This window comes from Macrobrachium rosenbergii, chromosome 58 (genome assembly GCF_040412425.1).
Source record: "Macrobrachium rosenbergii isolate ZJJX-2024 chromosome 58, ASM4041242v1, whole genome shotgun sequence".
Classification (NCBI taxonomy): domain Eukaryota; kingdom Metazoa; phylum Arthropoda; class Malacostraca; order Decapoda; family Palaemonidae; genus Macrobrachium; species Macrobrachium rosenbergii.
This window is the reverse complement of record NC_089798.1, coordinates 16197889-16205673: the sequence shown is the minus strand read 5'-3', so window position 1 is coordinate 16205673 and position 7785 is coordinate 16197889. Positions and strand designations below refer to the sequence as shown.

General features: G+C 38.7%; 1 protein-coding gene across 12 annotated transcripts in view; it reads left to right on the top strand.

The window, feature by feature from the left end:
- The first annotated feature begins 1275 nt into the window (after positions 1–1275).
- LOC136837145 (1-phosphatidylinositol 4,5-bisphosphate phosphodiesterase delta-4-like) overlaps positions 1276–7785 on the top strand; it is a 377469-nt gene continuing 370959 nt past the window's right edge. For 5 of the 12 annotated variants that reach the window (XM_067101785.1, XM_067101771.1, XM_067101780.1 and 2 more), the window contains exon 1: positions 4119–4258. The gene's annotated coding sequence lies outside the window, so the exon portion shown is untranslated. Of the gene's footprint in view, positions 1412–4118; positions 4322–7785 lie in introns of those variants that run through there. The other 7 variants (XM_067101786.1, XM_067101781.1, XM_067101762.1 and 4 more) reach the window with 4 other exon arrangements.

Here is a 7785-nt window from a genome sequence, read left to right as displayed (position 1 = left end):
ATTGAGACTTAATACACTGATGATGAGCCTACTGTTTAGGTGAATGAAATGGCTAATATTGTGGAAGCTTTCTGCATAGCATCTTCATTTATGATTTGGTCATTTTAGTGTGAATATGGCACTAATCGTAACAGTTCGTTTCTCTAGAGCCATCCCTTGTGATAGGAAGCAGACAAATGTTAGAAAATTACACACACACATATATATATATATATATATATATATATATATATATATATATATATATATATATATATATAGAGAGAGAGAGAGAGAGAGAGAGAGAGAGAGAGAGAGAGAGAGAGAGAGAGAGAGAGAGAGAGAGTGTGTGTGTGTGTGGTTCACTATTCCGCTAGGCGTTTGATCAACAAAGCTAAGCAACATTGCGCATGGTCTGGACCTGAATGGGTAACCACCAGGAAAGAACGGATATCGTTAGTACATAAGCCTCTTAAACATCTGTGGGCCAGGCCGTGGGTCTACCAACTGTAGCCCAACAACACTTTCCAGAGCCAGACTCTGTAAGGGGGAATATTAGTATGGGAAAAAGATTTATGTATGTGCCTGATCAAATCTATTGATTTTTAATCAACATGTATATTCGTTCCTAAAATTGCTTTCGTCATTGCCCCTTATCCCTTTTCACAAGGTGCCGTTCATTCCTGAGAAAGCTTGCCATGCAAGATCATGGTCCTTCGACCAGTTTCATCTGAAGGAGAAAATGAAGATGAGGCACGCCCAGAATCTTACCTGCACCGAAAGATATAAATAGAGAAAGACCTTCTTGATTATTGTGTCTTGCACTTGTTCACCTATGCAAGCAATTGCTTCATCGTCTTCTTATGCCAACGACTACTCTACTCCACATACTTGTTCTAGCTAGTTTACCTCTCCACAAAATATGCATACTCACCCATGCTTCCGCAAATACACAACGTACGATCCCTTAAAGAAATATGCAATCTAAGGGTCACCCTGAGATTTTCAATAGTGTGATTCTATCTTCGCATTCCTTCCAGTACAGATCTCTCCTAATTAATATGAAACTTGTAGCCTTCGGTTTGCTCAGCTAGTATTACAGCCTCCTTGTCTGAAAATTATGTACCACGCAGTGTATTTGTTATCAGTGGCAACCAAGCACTAGTGCTAAAGTGATAAGGAAAAAAAGTTTCTGTAGTGAAATGATTTACAAATGATGTGAGGTAAAAATAACTTGTGCGCCAGATTCTTCAAAGTCTTCCACTCCTTATCAGTAAGGCCTAACTATATTTGCAGAAGAGCTTGGCATCCAGGTTGCGAAGTATTCCGGCGGCAAGAACAATCTTTGTAGCAGAACAAGTACACTTCTCTTGAATCTGGGATCTGCTTAGTTTCTAATGAAACTATGGACTGACATTTCTTAGCGATAAAGGTAGGACATTGTAACTTATCATTTATGATTCAGATAGTAAATCTAGAGAATCTTGTTTTCAGAGTAACCAGATTGTAGTGAAATACATGACCGGTACACTTTCAGGCAAAGAGGACTGAAATCATTGAGAACCCAAAAGATATTAAGTGAACTTGAACCATGGTGGCATTTTCAAGTTTATAGAAGCTGGACCCCTGAACAATATAATATGATTCATGTATAATGGCAGACTTTCGTAACCAGTTAGTATCTTAAGAGCTTTAATGATTTTAATTTGTTTTATAACATATGAATCCCATGTTTTTTTTACCATTTTATAGCTTTTGTAAGCGTAATTTTATGATTGTGTACGTGTGTGTGTGTGTGTGTGTGTGGGTGCGCGCGGGCGCGCGTTTATGTAACTGTTTGTTAAAAACAAGAGTTGATTTTACTGGCATGCATTTACTGTAGGTGTCAGTGACCGTTGTTGTAGTGACACCAGATAATTAACTGATGAATCAATCTATCAATTGTTTATAGACAAATGAAAACTAATTTGGAATTCAGTGAATGCTGTAGTTCTATAATCATCCTATAACGATCTCATGAAAAAGATAAATATAATAACAGAAGATATGCAGCAATGTAATGCTTTCTCGTCCTGATGTTTTTGTCCACAAACTGAATTGTCTGATTTGTTCCAACATCCATCAGGCATTATACCCTTATAATTGCCATAACAATCACTCTTACCATATTTTTTTTTCCGCGCTACCACAGTGACAAACATGTTCCCCTTTTTTGTACATTTCTAACTTTTCTGATCTTGCTCTCCTCAGTTCAGTTAATTTGAAAGAAATCTGTCCAAAATTTCCTTTGCGTCTCTTCACATCACCATAGTTAAGCGTTCACCTTGGCAGTTATAGCCGAGGGCGAAGTGCTCATGAACAGCATCTGACTGTTGCAATGGTAGTAATTGTACCCTCATAAATGGCGAATTTATCGATCAGCTCTATAAAGCTGCATCGTGTATATTTCGATATGAAGTATATTTCTTGTGTGCGCACAGTGAAACTTGTTTTCTATAAGACCGTTATGAGCAACGTTATGGTCTATGCTTCACGCAGACCCTTTCCACCCCTAACAAAGATACTGCTCCCTTTCTTAGACCATGCTTTCTCTAGTTGCCTCCTTTCTTGAAAAAAATTAGATCCTAAAAAATTTCTAAGTAGTTATATCGGCATCTCCGCGTTACCGTCTCTAGACCTGTTTCCTTTCATGCGCTCTCGCTTCTCTAAAGCAGCATTTCAGTCACTGCTTCGCTGAGCGGAAAGTGAGAATTCCTCATCCTCTCCACAATCTTGAACGCCCTCTAGGCCACAACCTCTTCATTTGCGTTGTAAATAGAATATCCTCCCACGATTGATCAGCTCCATGACTGTCTCTTTCCCACGACTGCCAAGCTTTAGGGCTATCTCGTTGCTTTCATCTGTCCTGTTGATTATAGTATTCCACCTTTCGAGAGGGCAGACTCACTTTCTGCCTTAAACCTCACTTCCTACCTTCCGAATTTTTTCCCCCACGTTTGCTCCGTAAGGGCATGACTTATTCTCACACATTCGATATTTTTTATTTATTTTTTACTTTTCGTTGCCCTTTAGATTGTTTTCTGCGGCCAGTCTAAGAACAAAAACATGTCAAAAGATTTACATTTATCTTGGCATGCTTTACTCATGAGTTCTCACGTTCTGTGCACTCATGTCAGTGGTTAAATTCGGATCTTAGTGTTTTGAGTCTGTAGTTTACAGTTGCAAATGCTGATTTTCTTTTAATTTTTATTCATTTGCTTGCCAGCGAAAAGTGAAGTAAGAATTTAAATGCAATGAAGTGGTGGTGTGTGAGGTCTTTGGATGATGACTGGATATCTTTAGAATTTAAATGATCTCTCCGTTCTTCATCTCTTCGAGCCAGCATTCATGGTATGGGCCGTAGTCCCAAGTCGCTAACCTCTTAACTGTCTACATTCTAATTTATATTTAAGCTTTCATATTTTTCAAAAATCACATTTCCTAGGAAGTGTGTTGTTATTAGAAATAAAAAAAAACATATAATAATCAAAACTTGTAAACTGGATGTCACTGAAAGTCAGATACGAATTTCTAGGAAAAATTCAACGGCATTTATGGAAAGGGCGGGAAAGGTGTGGGAATTTTAGACCATGCCTCAGGCAGGCCCGCGCTTGGGGTAGTAGGATCTCGCTTCCTCGGATAGGGAGGAAAAGAGGAGCGTTCGATTGATGGGGGCCTTTTGAGTCTAGGATGAGAAAACTAAGAAAGAAAGATCGTCGGATATGAAAGATACAAGGACGAGTACAGTAGCGAAGGTCATTCCAAAATTATGTCATTTTGTATCCCAGGGGAGGAACTTACTTGGGGGTACAACGATCAGAAAAAACCAATGACTAGGTTCCAGTGTTGGTAAGTTTATTTGGTTGTTTGGTTGTCAGTGTCGTTTTACACATTTTAGTTCGTTCCTTAGCAGTGAAAATTAGAAAAGAAATGACACGGTTCTGTCCAGGATATATAAGGAAATAAAATATAAATGACGGAAGATTCGTGAGAAAAGGAGGCGGATTACACAAACCCTAAAATGAAGGTTGGGGAGGGGGTGACGTGGGAGGGGGAGGAGGGGGACAGAGAGAGAGAGAGAGAGAGAGAGAGAGAGAGAGAGCTCAGGCAGCGAAAAGGTCCGACTCCGAGTCTGAGAGAAACCCGCAAGGCGCAAGGCAGTGTAGCGTTAGCTGTCGTGTGGTGACGTTGTTCGGTGACTCGGACCTGTCTGTTTTCATTTCAACGCCGTAGGTCGTCGGTAAGTGCAAATGAAGCTTGCCATTGATCTTTGATGACTGGACATGGTCCATCGTGTTTTGAGGTAGTGTTGTGATGCACAGTTCCAACATGTACTGCTATTTCTCATGAAGCAATTATGAATTTTTATAAAATATATAGGTAAAGAGCACGACCGTGTATAAGGTGGGATACCCCCATACCTAGGTATTTGGTTAGTTGATTCTCAGTAGGCAATTAAAACTACGATATTGTCTAGTTAAACGTCAATAGCAGCCACCGAAACAGGATATAGATTATTGCGCTGTGTTTTAGCAATATGTTTTGAAGGTTTTAGCTTAATTGTGGGATTAATATTTAACGCTAATGGTTTTGAAAAATGCTCATGGTGATAAAAGTACGTTGATGCTACACCTGGTAAGTTAAACCATAATGCCAGCAGACCTTGGATTTTAACTAATTTTTAATTAGAATAGATTTGATAGCCGCGCAATTAGCACTTTTATGTGCAAACTGCTTGTTTATAATGCCTATACATTTCAGATAAGCGCCGAACACTCGCTTATTCGCAGGAAGAATAGGCCTATACAAAGAAGGGATGAGGTTAGCAGACTTTTTCGAAAAAAACCCTACCTTCAAATTAAATTTTAGAGGGTCACACTGAGCCAGCAGTGATTTTACCCTGCGTTTTCAACTTTGAATTGAAAGCACAAAATAAGGGAATGTGGGAATGACAGTCTAATTTTCATTACTATGATGAGGTAAACCAAAGGTCCACATGTGCCGATAGGTTTAGTGTTTTGATTCCCGTCGCCGTTTATACCAAGCACATTTCGGAATCAAAATCTGTTGCATTTGTCACTTCTGGTAAATGATATATATATCTTTTATTGTGCATTGTGCGGGTTAAATCTATAATGATTTAAAGTCAAAATTATCCCGCGGTTTTGTGCTTAAGTCCAACTGTCTGTTGAATTGCTTAATGAATAGCTTATCCAGCTGGCGTTACAATGGCCAGTTAGAGGAAGTCCCGTGGGAATTTTTTTCAACATTTGAACCTCAAGGATTCATGTCATAGTGTACAATGGACTAAGCACATTCATTTACATTATACACAGAACTGTAGATATTGTACAACTCATTATTGTTGTACTTTCAAGCACGACCTTATTATTTTTTTTTTTTTTTATAGATTTTCTGGACTTTTTCAGCTGAGATGTAAGAGTCATTTTCACTTTCCTACCATGACATACTGTTTTGGCCATCATACCTTTTCCGTCCAGAAGCCCCACCCATTCCTCGAGCCGTGTAAAACTTCGCGCTTTTAGGCTTTATCGTCTTGACCAACTTTAACGATGACCGGTAATCTATCAGAACTGGCCCAAATATTGTCTAAATGCGAATTACATCTTTTTGGTGACTGGGTCATCCCGATCAGTTCAACGTATCGCTGTATATACTGATTTGAAGTTCTGTCATAGTTGAAATGTTCTGTTATGCAGATCAAAGCCATTGATAATTTTTTTCCTATGATAATTTTTTTGTGAAACTACAAGGTTAGTGTGATTTCCGTTGTAAGAGAATGAAGTTGTTTAGTACGCAGTATAATATGATTGCGATAACTATCAGTTGAATAATATGGAAATCCATCATATTGATCGTTGATTCCAGTTAGGCTACCCCACCTTGGGCAACCTCAGACCATGTGAAAGTCACAGGAAACTGTCAGCTCTTCCAGTCTGCACATTTATCGTGTTTTAAAAGCTTTAACTTTGATGCCACAAACACATATTTAATTAAGCCCATTTATTTGTTAATTTTTTGTTTGCAAAAATTCTCTCTCTCTCTCTCTCTCTCTCTCTCTCTCTCTCTCTCGTAAATTTTATCAAGCAGGCATAAAATTCTACAGTCCATCAAAATGGACAAAAATTTCTTTGGTTTATGTCCTACGATGCGGATCTCAGTTTCCTCATCTGTTGTTTGGTAACTAAGCATGAAACCTCAGTGGTCTTATAAAGTTGGTTCTAAGAAATGTTTGATAAGCCTGTGCAGAGAGAGAGAGAAGAATCCTGTTTTAAGAATCCGAGTGAATCCATTCAATAAAGCTTATGTAATATTGTCGCCGACGCTTTGAGAAAGGGAAATAGAAAGGCAGAGATCAGGAATGCAAGCAGGATTGTCAGCCTTTCTTCTTTTATTCGGAAGGTCAACGTAGGCCGTAACCCTTTGAACTAGAAAGGTGGATCTTTTGAAGTGGGAGCTGCCCAGTATTTTCCACCGACTCATGGCGGAACAGGGTCTCATTTCTCAATCTTTTAGATTTCTGGCTATCAAGTGCCATTCGTGATTTTCATATTCAAGTCGATGCCGATTTTGAAAAGAACAAGTCTTCCTTCAATAGATGCTTTGGGCAGTCTCTAGTGCTTTCGACATTTCTTATTTGCTTTCGCTTTAGAATTAGCAAGGAACGTTTATGGAATTTCGCATCATGCATGTGATAGATCTCTGCCCAAGAATTTCCATGTGTGCTCTTCCTTCTGATATTTTCTTCATTAGCACCAATGATCACGAGAATACTTTATCTAGGCATATACTCGCACAGCGTTCAGACATGCAACAGTAATGTCAGGCTTCGTAACTGAAGCTTTCCAGCTATTGTTTTCTCTCTCTCTCTCTCTCTCTCTCTCTCTCTCTCTCTCTCTCTCTCTCTCTCTCTCTCTCTCTCTCTCTTTCATAAAAGTGATTTGGATGTGGCCGATTTGTTATTACCGTAAATCAAATTGAATTGCTGTAAGGTAACGAAATATAATTTTAATCCGTTTTTCATTATTTTTTTATTTGCAGAAGTTATGTTACCGTCACGTAAATTGAAATGCTCTTTTTTTTTTTTTAACAGTACCTTGTTGGTATTATAACATTTTTTTTATTAGTTTCCACCCTTAAGCAAACTGACCATCACTCACATTACATACTTTTTTTTTACCTTTTACCTAACGTGAAAATTATTTAAAACTTGGGTATTATTCAGATATCAAAAAAAATATTTTTTCTTAGAACATTCCATGCTAACTGAACGTTCGCTTTGATCCGTTGCCAGGCAAATGCTCTGTAAAGTATTGCACCTTCTGATGTTTTTGTCATTTTATATACAGAGACTTCGTTTACTTTAGGAACATTTTTCTATAGTTATAATCGTCACACACCAGTGTCTTGGAAGTTGGAAAATGAGTGCGACAGAGACTATCGTCGTGGGTTTCCTCGCTGAACCACTCCGATAAATGAGGTGAGTGTGGGCAGGATAGAGGTGAATGGTGCATTGTGTGTAGGGGGGACTCAGCAGGTTGCTGGTGATTGTATCGTGGAATTTTCTTTATAGGGAGCTCACCCATGTTTCAGCAGTTTTTAAGTGTGAGTGTAGCAGTGATAATTGGCTTTTTTCCCTTAGGAGCTACCCCCTGTGAGGGGAAATGGCTTAATGTTGAATATAGGCCTACCCATATAGAAAATATCCAGAGGGGAGACGAAGAACGCAAAATAGAACGTGTTAAG